The sequence below is a fragment of the Myodes glareolus genome, chromosome 6 (genome assembly GCF_982192425.1).
Source record: "Myodes glareolus chromosome 6, mMyoGla1.1, whole genome shotgun sequence".
Lineage (NCBI taxonomy): Eukaryota > Metazoa > Chordata > Mammalia > Rodentia > Cricetidae > Myodes > Myodes glareolus.
The window spans coordinates 95272619-95287939 of record NC_142031.1 but is presented as its reverse complement, the minus strand read 5'-3'; the positions used below and the strand labels follow the sequence as shown (position 1 = coordinate 95287939).

The following is a 15321-nucleotide window of genomic DNA, read 5'->3' as shown; positions in this document are numbered from 1 at the left end:
TGAGATTTTGTGGTTTTGATGGACCACAAAATCCAGCGGATGGAGGGATGGTAGCTCGAGGTCAGCTATGTGGTGATAATTTTCCATTCAGAATGGTGGGTTACACAAGGGTTTCTTACAAAATTCTCTTTATATTTTGGGAATACTTTTGTTACAGACCATTTAGAAAAAAAAAAGTCAAGAAATTTTTAAATAGGAGCAAGATCCTTTGGAAGCTTCCCGTGCCTGGGGCATCTGCAGTATATTAGGACCAGAGGTAACCACAGCGGACCCGTGATCAGGTGTGACAGTTGTGGTGGTTCAGAGGAAGGAAGTGGACCCAGTCTTACCATTGTGTCAACCCGGGCACCTGGCTGAACTTGGAAAGAGAGCCAGGTGTGACCTCTGCTTCCAACATGTGAGGAAGAGGGCGCTGGGCCTTTAAATCCTGGTGAGTTTTCCTGATTGCCTTGGTCCGGGAAAGTGTCTGGTGCTTGGTTTGAAAAGGAGGGCCTGTGATGGAGCTTTGGGGTGAAGTAGGTGAGACCACACCCTGCACCCTACTAATAACTCAGTCAAGTGGGTGTCAGTAGGACAAGGATGGCTACTTGGTTTGGAGAGACTGCCCAGTGTATTCTGGAAAAGCCAGCACCGTGGTCTGGAGCTTTCTTCTCGCTTTCGCACGAGGTTTATCACTGTGCTGTTTCTGTTTCTTGGCGCGATATCATTATAGCCTCTGCGTGAAATGAAGAAATGGCCAGACGATGCTTCATTTTCCTGTACATGAGTATCTGTTGTCACACTTCAGATTCCTTCAAGTGTGTGAGTGTGTGTGTGTGTGTGTGTGTGTGTGTGTGTGTGTGTGTGTGTGTATACAGGGTTTTTCACTGACCTGGAACTCAATATATAGTCTAGGATGGCTGGTCACTTAATCCCAGGGATCCTCCTGTTTCCGTCTCCCCTGTCCTGGGATTACAAGAATGCCACCACACCTGAGTTATTATTATTATTTTTAGCATGGGTTCTGTGTGGATCAAATTCACGTTCTTACGCTTGCAAGGCACAAGAGCTATTCCCCTCAGGCCCACATTCCTTTATTATTATTATTATTTTTTTATCGACTGCTTCATAATTCTGGAGTACAGCTTGGGTATCCATCACACTTGCATGCGGTGGATGTTATTCAGACGCAAACTGTGAGTGCCACCCCTGTACGGCCACTGTTAGATTGTAGTCCCTGCCAGGGCCCGGCTTTGATTCTCGTGTGGACAGGTGTGAATGCACACGAGCCGTGGCTGTAGCAATAACTCCCGAAAGAGCACCAGTCAGAATGGCTCAGCTCTCTCCAGCTCCGAGCTCTCTCTCTCATCATGTCACAAATGCATTCATGTTTTCCAAAGAAGTTTTTCTTTCTTTTTTTTTTTTTCAACTCTCAGGGCTGCTAAAAAGGCTTGCCAACAAGCTTGTAAAATACTGATTATTATTTTTTTTAAAATCCTTGTTATTCATGATGGGTGATACAAGCGCTGGCCATGGGAGCCTGACACAGAGCTCAAAGGGACATTGTTTATTTGTTAGGTCCCTTAGTTGTTTGGGGAGTGTTGGTACAATGAGTGCCGTTTTGCCAAGTGCAGAACTATTATGTACTGTGTGAGAAGGAAGTCCTTATGGAGGAGACAATGTGCCCGGCCCCCCTCTCTGGGCCTCAGCAGGAAGTCTGGTGTCAGTCAGGATATAGATGTCAAATCTATCTGGAGAGCTCACATGCAGCCCGTCTTTTCTTTTCTTTTTTTGTGGTCGTTTTTTTCCTCGTTTTTTTGGTGTCCTGCTCTAACAAAAGAGGGTGCTTAACTGCTCTGGAAAAGCTAGTTTTTCCCTTTGAAGACACTAATAGTCGTCTTGACTGCCACCTCCTCTCACGGATGCAATGAAGGTAAAAGGAGCGAATTTGAACGGGTTCTTTTTTTTTTTTTTTTTAAAAAAAAAAAAGGGGGGGACTAACTCGAAATGTGTTCTATATTTACCAAGCGAGTTTGTAGTATGCCAGAAAGTTTCTAAATATAGAGGAGGTCTTTTAAAAGTCCACACAGAGGGGCGCCTTCTACTTTTAAAGTTCTTGAGAAATGAGTACTTGACATTTATCGTGTGGGTTGGCTGATAGGAGCCCTGAGTGATGTCCCCCCCCCCCCCCCCCCGTGAAGGAGGAAGGGGATGTGGAGCCTCAGCTCTGTCAGGCTCTCGCCTTCCTGGTGAGGAATTCCCGTGCTCCGGAATCTTCAAAACAGAAGTGTGCTTTGCTGTCGCCGAAGACGGGATCCTTGGTGAAGCGGTCCTTCGAGTTCTCTGCCCTCAGCGATGACAGCAGCTGCCCACGAGTTTATTCTCTTTATTTGAACTTTCCTATACCTTCCTTTTTTGTTCTCCAACAACAGAAAGCTTATTATAAAGCTGTCTAGAGCTGAAGCTTTAGGGAGAGATGCTCGTGGTTTTGCGGTGTGAACAGATGCCATCGGTCCTTGGAGTGAACCTATTAGAACAGCTAAAATGTTTCCGCCCTTGAATTTTGCTGCTATCCCCAAATGATCGCCCACACCATAGTGGATGCTGCTTAGCGTTGACCCTTCACCCGGGCCTCACAGAAGTGAACTCCCCGCCGCCGCTCCCCCCTCCCCCCCGTGTCTGTTCTGAGCTTCCCTGTGTTTACAACTCCTGATACTGTCCATGCAGTTTCTCCTCTCTGCACACACAGGCACTCAGAGGGGCTTCAACTGAGATTTGCATAAAATTAAAAGTACTTCCTGCAAAGCTAAACATGGCAGTGCATAGCTACAATCCCAGTGCTATGTCTTGTGCTTGTAGGCCAGCCAGTTTAGCTGGTCAGTTAGCTCCAGGCTCTGTGAGAGACACTGTTTTTTTGTTTTTTTTTGTTTTTTTTTTTAAGTGAGGTAGAGGAGCTCATTCACGTGCTCCCATGTGGGCTCTGTCACAATTGAGGCAGACTGAGAAGCCAATGATAATGGCACTGGGATTTGTCTTTACTGCATGTACTGGTTTTTTGGAATTCTAGTCTATTTGGATGCACACCTTCCTAAACCTGGATGGAGGTGGGAGGGCCTTGGACTTCCCACAGGGCAGGGTACCCTGCCCTCTCTTAGAACTGCAGGGTGAGTGAGGGGAGCGGGAGGAAAGTGGGAGGAGGGGAGGAAGTGCAAATTTTGAGTGGTATTATTTATAAAGTAATAAAAAATTATTAGAATGAAAAGGTGAGGTAGAGGGACCGAAGAGATGGCTGAGCACTCAGTTCTAGGAGAGGACCCGGGTTTGGTTTCCAGGACCCATGTGGTTGCTCACAACCGGCTGTAACTCTATCTCTAGGCGTTTCTGTGCCCTCTTCTGGCCTCTGTGGGCACTGCACTCATATTGTGCACAGCCGTACATGCAGGCAAAACACACACAAAATAAGTATTAGATCTTAAAAAATAATGTAGCTATGATAGAGAAAGACAATGGTCTCAACATGGATACATGCAACAGTAGTAGAAGTCTTTCAAATTTTTCTCGTTTTGCCTGGAGGAAGAAAGGCATTGATAAAGTTGAAACCCCTGCCTGTAGTGTTCCATGGATACCCCTGTCCTCAGTGTTCCATGGAAACCCCTGCCTGTAGTGTTCCATGGATACCCCTGTCCGCAGTGTCCCATGGAAACCCCTGCCTGTAGTGTTCCATGGATACCCCTGTCCTCAGTGTTCCATGGATACCCTGCCCCCAGTGTTTCATGGAAACCCCTGTCCTCAGTGTTCCATGGATACCCCTGCCTGCAGCGTTCCATGGGTACCCCTGTCCGCAGTGTTCCATGGATACCCTGCCCCCAGTGTTCCATGGATACCCCTGCCTGCAGCGTTCCATGGGTACCCCTGTCCTCAGTGTTCCATGGATACCCTGCCCCCAGTGTTCCATGGATACCCCTGCCTGCAGCGTTCCATGGATACCCCTACCTGCAGTGTTCCATGGATACCCCTGTCCGCAGTGTTCCATGGATACCCCTGCCCGTGGAGTTCCATGGATGCTTACAGTGCGGAAGTTACCTCTCCCCCTATTATTATGCTGCCTGTGTTTGAAGAGCCCCAGGCTCTTGGACCCTGCGTCGGCATGCTTTACTGTACATTTGCCTGATAAGTCTTTGCTATCTGCTTGATGATGTGGAAGTAGAGGCAAGATGTTACAAAGTTGAAGGTGAAGAACTCAATCCAAAGACTGCCAGAGCTCATTTCAAGGTACCTTTGGGATGAGAATAAAAATTTGAACCAATGATTAGTTTTATCACCAAAGATGTCCTTGTTTCACCTTTTAAACTTGAACTTACATGGAACTTAAAAGCAAAAGCAAACAATAGTTTATAGTTTAATGGTCATGGCAAAGTGACTGCCTTCTGGCATGTGTGCCATCCACGTTAAAGAACAGGACATTAAGCACAGTCCGGTGTCCCTAGACCTTCCTCCTTCCTCTTTCCCAGAGGGACTTCTCATATTCACAGACCTAGTCTGCCCATCTTTGAATTGTCTTTTAGTAACACAGTGTGTTTCCCACTTAGTATTATACCTTGGATCTATCTGTGTAGTTGTGAACTCTAATTGGCTTATTTACATTGTCAATGATTATTTCACCATGTGTGCATACCACATTTCTTATTTATTATAGTCTGGGTGAATGTTTTGGATTGTTTCAGTTTCTTGCTTTTTTTTGGAAATATTTGTATTATTGAAGAACAATTGATAAAATTGTGTATATACAATGTTCATTGCTATGCTTTGATGGGTATATATTATAAAATGACTATTGCAAACAGTGTCAGAGGTTCGGTCCATTATCATCATACAAGCAGGTGGGGTGCTGGAGAAGGAGCTGAGAATTCTGCATATTGATTGGCAGGCAGCAGGAACTAAACTGTAACACTAGGGGTAGCTTGAGTATTGGAGACCTCGAAGCCCACCCCCATAGTGACACACTTCTTTCAATAAGGTCACATCTACTCCAACAAGGCCACACCTCCCGACAGTACCACTCCCTATGGGACCCATTTTCTTTCAAACCACCACACCATCTCACAAGTTCCCATTTTGCTGTCTATGATAAGCACATTTAAGATGCACCCTTTAGGGCATTTCCAGTCTACAATATGGTATTAACTGAGTCATCTGACTGCTAGAGATCCATACCCTTTCTATGCTGAATAATTGAAGTTTTGTGTCTTTGGGCTAATATTTAGCTTTTTATGAGGATTGTTATTTAAGTATACACACATGTACCAGTATTTATCAATGTGTGTATGCACTAGTATTTATCCATGTATGTATGCACCAGTATGATTTATCAATGTATGTATGCACCAGTATGATTTATCAATGTGTGTATGCACCAGTATGATTTGTCAATGTATGTATGTACCAGTATGATTTATCAATGTGTGTATGCACCAGTGTGCTTGCCAGTGGAGGACAGAGTGAGATGCTCTTCTCTATCACCCTTGCTTTATTCTTCTGAGATAGGATATCTAACAAAAACCTAGAGCTGGGCTGCAGCCACCATGCCCCAGCGATCCTCCTGTCTCTGCCCTCCCACAGCTCTGGGGTTACAGATGCACATGTGGCCATGCCCGTCTTCTGCTTTTCTTCCCCTTCTGGTTTTGTTTTAAAATGTGGGTGCTGGGATCCGAACTCAGGCCCTCCTGCTTGCTCGTGCAACAAGTGCTCTTATCCACCAACCCATCTTTCCGGCCCCTGAGGAACTGGAACTGAAGAGGTCTAGAGAAAGACTTTGAAGGAAGAATAACCCATAATGTAGAGATTGGAGAGCTGGCCAGAGAAGGGCAGCCACGTGTTCTATAAGACCTCTCTACACACTGCCCTCATGAGAAAACAATGGCCCAAAGTTGTTTGATAAAGAACCAATAACAGCCTTGGCTTAAACCCTGGTCAATTATGTTCAAACATTTTGTGATAAAAACTCAAAAGTTTTCAGCTAAAAAGGGCAAGTGCCGGTTTGGGTACGGTCTGTTCCCCAGTTTAATTGCTGGCGGCCAGTATGGCCGTGGTGCTGTGTGATGGTAACAGCTTGTGTTTACCGAGAGTCTGGTCTGTGCCAGGCACTGTTCTCATTGCTTCGGGCAATTATACTATTTAATCCTTTCAAAAGAATTTGAAATTGATATTATTTGTCTTATTCTGTTTTATGCTGTTATAGTAAAATATCCAACACTGAGTCATTCATAAAGAAGAGGTTTGTTTCTAGCTTTGGGGGGGTGGAGGAGGTGACAGCCCAAGACTGGGTGTCCATGTAGGTTTGGAGGGAAGAGAAAGAAAGCAAAGAAAGAGAAGGAGAGGAAAATGATCATATGTAGAGAGAAGAAACAAGAATGAGCCAGGGTGGCTTGTAATAGGCCTCCTTTTGGTGATGAGTTCAGCTTCTTGATACCAAATATAGTCTTACCAGAGTGAATCCAGACTCTTAAGAGAAACATCAGTCTACTCACAAAGCAGATTCTTCAGGATTCCTCACGCCTCCTATAGGTCCTCCCCTTCGCTCTGTTGCACCAAGGACCTAGGACCCAGGAAAGGTCAATCCCTCTCAAGCTGTAGTTCTATTTCCTCCATTTTATACTATGCAGCTGCTCAGGTGTTGAGGGGTTAAGTCATTTGCCTGGAGAGACTTACCTATCTTTAAACGCCGCCTCCAGACTCAAATTTAGGCACTCTGTACATGTTGTCTCTAAACTGGAGAGGTTATCAAGACTGTCTTTGTGCTAGCTCCCTGTCACTGCCTTGTAACTGTCACAAGGTTAGTCCCTTAACACACTTGTTTTGTCATTCTGAGGTCAGAAGTCCAGATGGGTCCCAGTGAGCTGCAAGGAGATGCCTGGGTCTGCATTCCTGGTATTGTGGAACATATATAACTTTGCATTCAGCTTCTACATGCTCCCTGCATACCTTGTCTTGTGGCCCCTCATTCACATTCAGAGCCAGCAGTGTTGGACTTGATCTTTCTTGTGTTGGCAACTCTCTTCTTTCTTCTTTGCTGCGGGATTCCCCTCTGTGAATACCAATGGTTAATACAGAAACTGCTTTGAGAAACTGCTATAGAGCAGGGTAGAACAGAGGTAGGTGGGGAAACTGAATGCTGAATGCTGGGAGGAAGAAGGCAGGGTAGGGAGAAGTCATATAGCTGCTGCCAGGAACAGACATGCTGGAACCTTGCCAGTAAGCCACAGTCACATGGCGATACACAGATGAATAGAAATGGGTTAAATTAAGATGTAAGAGTTAGCCAATAAGAAGCTAGAGCTAATGGGCCAAGTGGTGATTTACAGTTTCTGTGTGGTTATTTTGGGGCTGAGCAGCTGGGAACTAACTAGAAGCCTCCTACAACACTTTTTCCTTCCTTCTTTCCTTCCTTCCTTCCTTCCTTCCTTCCTCCCTCCCTCCCTCCCTCCCTCCCTCCCCTTCCCTTCCCTTCCTTTTCCTTCCTCTTCTTCCTCCTCCTCCTCCTCCTTCTCCTTCTTCTTCCTCCCTCCATCTTCTCCTTCTTCCCTTCTTCCTTTCTCTTTCTCTCCCCCCTTCATCCTCCTTTTCTTCCCCATCTCCCCATCCTCTCCCCGCTCCCCTTCTCTGTTCCCCCTTTCCCTCTCTATCTTACTAAGTAGCCCAGGCTGGCCTTAAACCCACAGTCCTCCTGCCTCAGATGCTACGTCCTTGGATTCTTCATCTTTTAAGGGCACTTATTATTTATTGCCTTGAGCCTGTCTGGATAATGCATCCCAAGGCCAGCTGATTAGCAGTGTTAATTTTATCGGCACCTTCAGTCCCCCTTTGCTGTGAACATCAGCACTCACAGATTCCGGAGCATAGAGTAAGGGTGACGCTGGGAGTGGGGAAAGGACAATTTTTTTTTTGCTCGCCACAGTATTTTACCACAGAGCTAAACTTGTTCTGTAAGTCTTCCTTCCTGCCATGAATGAGCTATAATCACAAGGTTAGTGACTAACTACCCTAGTACTTTCCAGTTAGAAGCTAAGCCAACCTTTATGTCTTTAGTAAAAATAGATTTAAGTACTTCATACAGGTTGAAGTTTTAAATATCTAATTCTTTTACATTGTCCTTTGAAATCTTTGTGTAAGCACACCCAGGCACTTGCCAGGGAGGAATAATGGGGATCCAGGAGACCAAGAGGTTAGAGATGGCCGGGACTGTGAGGAGCCCCGAGAAGACTACTTATAGATACGAGCCTTTTGGCACAGCCAAGCAACCTCATCCTCTAGACCAGCGGTTCTCAAACTGTGGGCCATGACCTCCATGGGGGTGACATATCAGATATTTCTATTATGATTCATAACAGTAGCAAAATTACAGTGATTACGTAATAACGAAAATATTGTTATGGTTGGAGGTCAGCACAACATGAGGAACTGTATTAAAGGGTCGCAGAGTGAGAAGGGTTGAGAGCCACTGACCTAGATAGTGTGGCCGAGGACTCTGATTGCAGTGTTCTTGGAGGTGTCTGGGAAGGGTGGGCACAGGTGAACAGGATGGGGAGAAGGCCCCACTCTTTACCAACAAGATGATGGCCTCGGAATGCTTCTCCTGTGCTGCTTCTGTGTTTGAAAACATTTGTGCCCTGAGAACGGACTTTCTTAGTTGTCAGAGGCCTTGCTCCAAACTGACAGTGGACGTGGGATTGAAAACTCATTAAATACATTTTTGAAACTCGTAAATCCCCTGGTGCCAATGTGACTGACGTGGACCCATGATCTTTAGATTGTCACTGCATAGTGGACAACGTCAGAACGCAGTTGAGCTTGACGCTGGTACTGACTAAATCACAGTTAAATCCTTCCTTCCCTTTGAATGTGCTTTGCTAACCAAAGTTAACCAAGTTTCCTTAAACTTAAACTAACCATCCTCCCTTGCTTCTCTTGCCTTAAGAGTTTGACTAACATTTAAGACTAAAATTTCATACCTGTTCTCAGCTTCAGAATTGCTTAGAATAAAGACTCTAACGGGTGGGCATCCCGTGTGAGGTGGGTGTGGACTCTACCTCAAGTTCTCTAAAATATGCAGTAAGTTGGAGCTAAAAGACAGTGGCCACTGCCATGTGTGGTGGAATGTGTACTTTACTTAGTTATCTTTCCCTGAAAGACATTAGAGTCGAACTAGCAGAGACCTCAAGTCTCTTGTTCTTGGAGGTAAGAACTTCTGTGTGGGAGGGATGTCCACAAAAGCTTTATGGAGACTCCCCTGAAACCTTAGATTCTTTAATCTAGGAAAAAATGTCTGTCGTTATTCAGGCCTGCTATTTTTGGGGAGAATGTGTATATGTGTGATTGCAAGAGAAGCCAGAAAGACCAGGTGGAATTAGATAGTGGATCGTATGTTTTATGCTTACAGAGAATGTGACAGAAATTTGGAGGAATTCTTCCTTGGTGGCCAGATGATACAGGGATAGTCAGGATCCCCTCTTTGGGTTCTCAGTATCATTAAGAAAGGAATTTAAGAGTCGGCTTAAATGTAAGCTCAAGAACAATTTTATTTGAATTAAAGGCACCCTAAGGCAGGCAGGCGGTAAACTTCAGCAGCTGCTTGCAGGAAGAGGATTGAGAAAGAAGGGTGAGAGTCATGTTGTTTGAGCTACTAACATGGAGGTCCACTGCCTGACAGCAGGAAACCAGTGTGGGGAGGTGGGGCTTTAGAGCAGAAGTAAAGCAGCCCAAAGCATGAGGAAAAAGTGTATTTAGTAATGGCTAGCGTCCCAAAGAAAATGTCAAGAAAAAGAAAAGAAAAAGTTATACCTTTTGGAGTTAGGGAGTTGATCCAACAGAAAACCCCATGGTGGTGTGTAGAAACTAGGCTGGGGGCCAGAATTCTGGAAGGCATAGTAGAGTATTTCATCAAAGGAATAATTAGCCTATTTATCTCTTTTATTGTGTCTTAAGGTGAACTTGTCTTCTTAGGAGTGGTCTTTGGACAGGAAATTGACCTGGCCCAACTGAAATGTTAGGTCTTTCTACCCAGGCTGGAGATTCTATTCTCTTAACCAGCTGCTTATGTGACAGAGCTTTCCCTGGGGAGATGCAACTCACATGTCTACTCAGCCCACATAGGAATCTCATGACCAGAGTATGGACACCACCAAAGTCCAACTGATTGGGGTTACTTAAAGGAATATGGGTGAGGGGTTCCTTCCAGGAGTAGAAAGGACTCAAAGACAGCTATATCACCAAAGCCTACTCTAGTACAGGTGACAATTCACACAAAGTTGGGAACCTGGAGCACACTGTACAGCCTGCAGCAGCTGAGCAGGTTGAAGAGGTCCTTTCCAAGTGACTGGTCTAAACCTCTTCCTGCAGCTTAGCTGGTTTCTGCTTCTTCCAGGCAGCTGGTCTGGTCTCAGAGTCTTCTTTGCAGCTGTGGAGGAATTCTTTGTCATTTGAGAGGAATTCCTGACTTTTATTGCTTACTCTAACCAGGAGGGGCCTAGTGAATCTGTTCTGTTTCAGGGACTTCCAAAAGCTATTTTGAGTCGTTTACCTCCCTGCTTCCCTGTTGGTTGGAATGTTTCGGTCTCAGAGGAAACTTAACTTAGCCTCAGTTTCCCCAGAATTCCTCTCTCTACTTTCTCTGTACTTTAACAGCAGGGAGAGAGGCTCTGATTGTCTCCTAAAGTCCTATAATTTGGGACTCTATGAAGTATGATTGGATGTAAACCTGAGCTTGTAACTAGAGAGTTCCCTGTGCCAAAACGATACTTGTTTCTCCTTGTTCTGTCTAAAGGTCTCAGCTGGCTTTGCAAAAGTGAAGATCAGAATCTTCTGCATGTTGGAGTCTGATTTCCTATACTCACCTGGTTCTCTTTCATTTGGTCATTGCCAAGGTCCTGTCCAACCAGTTCCTTCCTGACATGAACAGGAAGCGTTTTCTGCCTTTAATCCATCATCCACTTCTCTAACTAATGTATACACACTCTGCTAATCTCAGACCCTGCAATTGCTTCCTGCAAGGCTCCCTCATGACATCTTGCATGTATCTCACCTTCATAGAATTCATTTGGATTCATATGCAATTTCTTCTGCCTGCTTAGTGCTCATTTGGTGAGTGATATCCATGACTCAGTAGAACTCAAATGTTGACAATGTAGATATTAATCAGTCTTCAAGGCTGCCTCACTGTACCCAGAGCGATGCCAGGTGACCAGGCCAAGGAACTGACAGTAATAGCAGAAGTTGACTCAACCATTCGTTCCATTGTCTGTTCCAGGGTTGGTAAATAGTTTGGCCTGGAATTGTGTTCTTCTCTGGTATTGCTAGATATCAAAGGACCCATTTCTACTATGTCTCTAGATGTCCTGAGGGTTTTTCATTGATCAGACCATAGTTAGTTTTCTGGGTCTTGACTTCACAGCATTGGGTCTTTCTGCTCCTTGTATTTCCTAGCATGACTCTGGAATGCCTAAGCCACTTTATACAGAGTATGACAGCGCAGCTGGCCAGCCCCTCTCTTGGGAGGATTCTGGACACTGACACTGTAAACTCTTTTTACGAGCCCAAAGCTTTCTAGTGCTCGTAAGTATTAAATTACATATTGATTTGAACCTTGACACACTTGGCTCAAGCTCCTGGAAAGCCAACAGAGACGATCAGGCATACCCGAATTATTTTTCACTAGAGTTCCTATGATTCTGGGCTTGCATCCCTTAATGAAGTTAGCTCCACCAAAATACTGAAGAGCTATTTGATTAGTGTTAGTATCTGTGGGCAGAATCAACCCTGGGTGCTTATCCCTTTGGAAGTTAATATTTGAGTGCAATGGAAGATAGAATGAGAATTGGGCACAGTCCCCCCTCCCCATTTTCCAGAACCTTCTACCAATGCAAACCATAATGGTTTTATAACTGTGATATGAAGTCAGATCCTGAACGCCCTGCCCAAAGTGACATGGGAGCTAGGGCTTGAACCAGGCTCTCTGACTGTTTGTTTCACATTCTTTTATATCACTCTAAGACGCCTTTACTCAAAATAATGGGGAGGGTAGGGGAAAGACTAGGCATGGCAGCTCTCATTTGTAATCCCAATACTTAGAAAGTAGAAGCAGGAGGATTGCCAGTATGAAGCCAGTTGAGTTATGCAGTGAGATCCTGTTTCAGAACCTAACAAATTCAAGGCAGTATTTTGAAGCCCCAACCCCTCCCCAAAAGTATGGCACAGTGAATATTTTAGTGGTTTTGTGAATCTCAAATTGTTGGACAAACATTGTTTATTTTCAAAACAGCTCAAGATTCATTGTAAACATAGTCTGGTGGCGTTGGTTGCCGCTGTAGAAAGCCATTTTCAGTCCTTTACCAATCAGCTAAGCCATCTGTCACCGGTACAGGATTTAACAAGCAGAACCCAACCCAACCCAACCCATTTTAGGGCTTTCTTTGACAGGGGATTGACTTTTGCACGGTCAGAGTTCTGTCTTTTCTTGACTTGGTGTTGGTGTTTCGCCAGGCGCTGGTGGGAGGTTTGATGGGCACAAGTTGAGGGGAGGCCTCTTTCTTTGTTAATTTGCTCAGAGCCTCTTTGTGCAGCGACTAATCCTTCCTAATTATCTTTCTAGGAAGGATGCTCGTAACTCGAGCAGGAAGACGACATGGACTCTGTGTGTTCAGGACACACTAAGGGATGTTATCAGAGAGAGTTGGGGGGGCAGTCCCCACCCCACCCCTCTTTGGGAGGCTCTTTTCTCTTTCTTTCTGCCTTTCTTGGATTTCTTTGGCCTCTGTTTATCTCTCAACTTAGCTGAGGTATTTTGAAGGAGAAAAGCCCTTTTCTAAAGAACCCATTGTCATATAATTAGGGGGACTTTCACAACTTGATGTTTTAAAAGGTAACCTGTGACCCGCAGTAATGAGGAAATTTAGTGTGCATGAGTATTTTCTGTGAGATTCTTCCTACTCCTGAATTAATTTTCTCTACTGGCTGAGATGGTAAATTTTATAGGAATGTACTACTGACACCTGTATATCAGATTATTTCAGATCTGCGATATTTTAAACAGAACTAGTGTGGTTCCTGAAAAAAAAAATCAAGCTTCAGTAAATCAAATAAATGACAGTTTGTGAAGTTTTAATGGTTTTGCATATTTTTGTGAGATGTCGTTATCTTACAGAATAACTTTAATATGTTTTTTTAGATTTTCTTTTCAGTGAGATTGAATATTTCATATTTGAGTATAAGAGAATTTATTAGAGTATAGGAGAATTTATTGTGTGAATAGTCTGCTAATATTCTTTATAATGTTCTGTTATCTATTGTTTTTTTTATTTGTAATTGCTCTTTTCCTATTAAAGAACCTTTAGTCCTACATTTCAAGAATTCTTCAAGGGGTTCAAGGGGAAGACTTTTATTGAATTTCTTATCTTCAAATTTGAAAGAAACTTTTCTTTTTGCCCTGTGCTTTTAAAAACCCCTATTTGCCCATGAAGACATAAATACAGTTGGTTACTCATATGTGATTTATTTCAGAATTCCTCTATCTTATTAGAGACTTACTGGTTTACATAGGAATAAATCTTTTTTTCTTAGATTAAATTTGTGTGTGTGTGTGTGTGTGTGTGTGTGCATGTACACATGTGTGCAGGCATGTATGTTACATGTGAAGGTCAGAGACAACTCTAGAGAATCAGTTCTCACCTTTCACCTGGTTGAAGCACCTATCTCTTTATTTCTGCTGCTTTGTGGACTTGGAGGCCATTTTCCTGTCTAGGCCATTCTCCTGTGTGTGCCTTCTGTCTCATAGTAGGACTGCTGAGTTTATAGTTGGAAGCCACTACACCTCGCCAGTGGGTTCCAGGTACTGAGCTGAGGTTGCCAGGCAGGTGTGCCTGGTGCTTCTGTGCCCCTGTCTCACCAGCCACACACCTGAGTGTTTATGTCTAGGCCATTCTCCTGTGTGTGCCTCCTGTCTCATAGTAGGACTGCTGAGTTTATAGTTGGAAGCCACTACACCTCGCCAGTTCCAGGTACTGAGCTGAGGTTGCCAGGCAGGTGTGCCTGGTGCTTCTGTGCCCCTGTCTCACCAGCCGCACACCTGAGTGTTTATCTATCCAAGTCTGGATGATTTTCATTCATCTCTAATTGATTGCCTTATTTTGGTTCATCACGGTGAAGATAGACTCTCACTGACCTCCACAATACAGATTCTTCAACATTTCCTTATTTAGTTATCTTTGTTTTTGTTTTTGTTTTGAGGCAGGCTTTGTCCGTGTAGCCCCAACTGTAGACCAGGCTGACCTCGAACTCAGAGTTCTACGGGCCCCTGCCTCCTGTGTGCTGGGATTAAAAGGTGTGCACCACCACTGCGTGGCCAGATTTTCAATTTTTAAAAGTTGATTCATTCATTCTACCAGGAAGCATTTGTTGAGTGTCAGTCACATGCCAGGTATTGGTTAGGTGTGTTAGGCATGTTGAAGACAAGATAGTATGTTTGAACAATAGTGATGACCATAGGGCAGTACCCATTAGTTGCTGACTTGAGTAGGCACTGGTTACAAACCTAATATGGAACAAGGAAAGGGAAGATCAATGGGGACTAGAGGATTAGAGTTAAGAAGATTGACCAGAATCTGCAGGATTAGGTGACCTCTTAAGGAAGAGGTAGGGCTTTAAGTAAACAACAATATCCGAATGTGTAGGTGTGAGTGTGCCGTTTCCATAACACTGTTGGGAGACCACTTTCTATAGAAAGAATTGAAAATCAGTAGCCAACGAGGTTGGGTGGGGAGACCCATGTTTGGGTTGTCCTTGATAATCTGACAGAGGAGTCAGAGTAGGGCGTAGAGAAGTGGGAAAAGGCCCACAGCAGTCATTAGGGAAATACAAGAGTCACTTGTGGGTTGCCTCATCACTGAGGGCAGAAGACCTAGCTTGATGGGAGGGGTGATGGGTGGGCCTGCTTTATAGCCAACTGCAACTTCTTGAGAGAAAGAATTCAGTTTGCTGATAAAGGAAACACTTCTGGATCCAAGTTAAGAACTACGTGTTACCTGTTTATATGTCGGGGTTAAAAAATTATGTACAGTGCAATATTATCTATCTCTAGAATGTTTAATGGGTGGGGAGGTAGAGCTTGTCTGAATGCTTCCTTTTCTTGACTCTACTCTAGCCCCAGACTCAAATTCACCAATCAGAAGCAAAACTAAATTTAATCTCCTTCTCTGTTGATCTGCTACCCATCCTCAAACCACTCTGGATACCAAGTCCTCGTGCTATGTAGGAAGAGCAAGGTGTTTATTCCTGGTTCTCCAGATGTTCATC

At 44.3% G+C, this 15321-nt stretch overlaps 1 protein-coding gene across 6 annotated transcripts in view; it reads left to right on the top strand.

Moving 5' to 3' along the window:
* Ltbp1 (latent transforming growth factor beta binding protein 1) overlaps positions 1 to 15321 on the top strand; it is a 386955-nt gene that overhangs the window by 65982 nt on the left and 305652 nt on the right. The window contains exon 1 of one of the 6 annotated variants that reach the window (XM_048416148.3): positions 1784 to 1912. The exons of the other annotated variants lie outside the window; for them this stretch is intronic. The gene's annotated coding sequence lies outside the window, so the exon portion shown is untranslated. Of the gene's footprint in view, positions 1 to 1783; positions 1913 to 15321 lie in introns of those variants that run through there. 6 annotated transcript variants of the gene reach the window in all.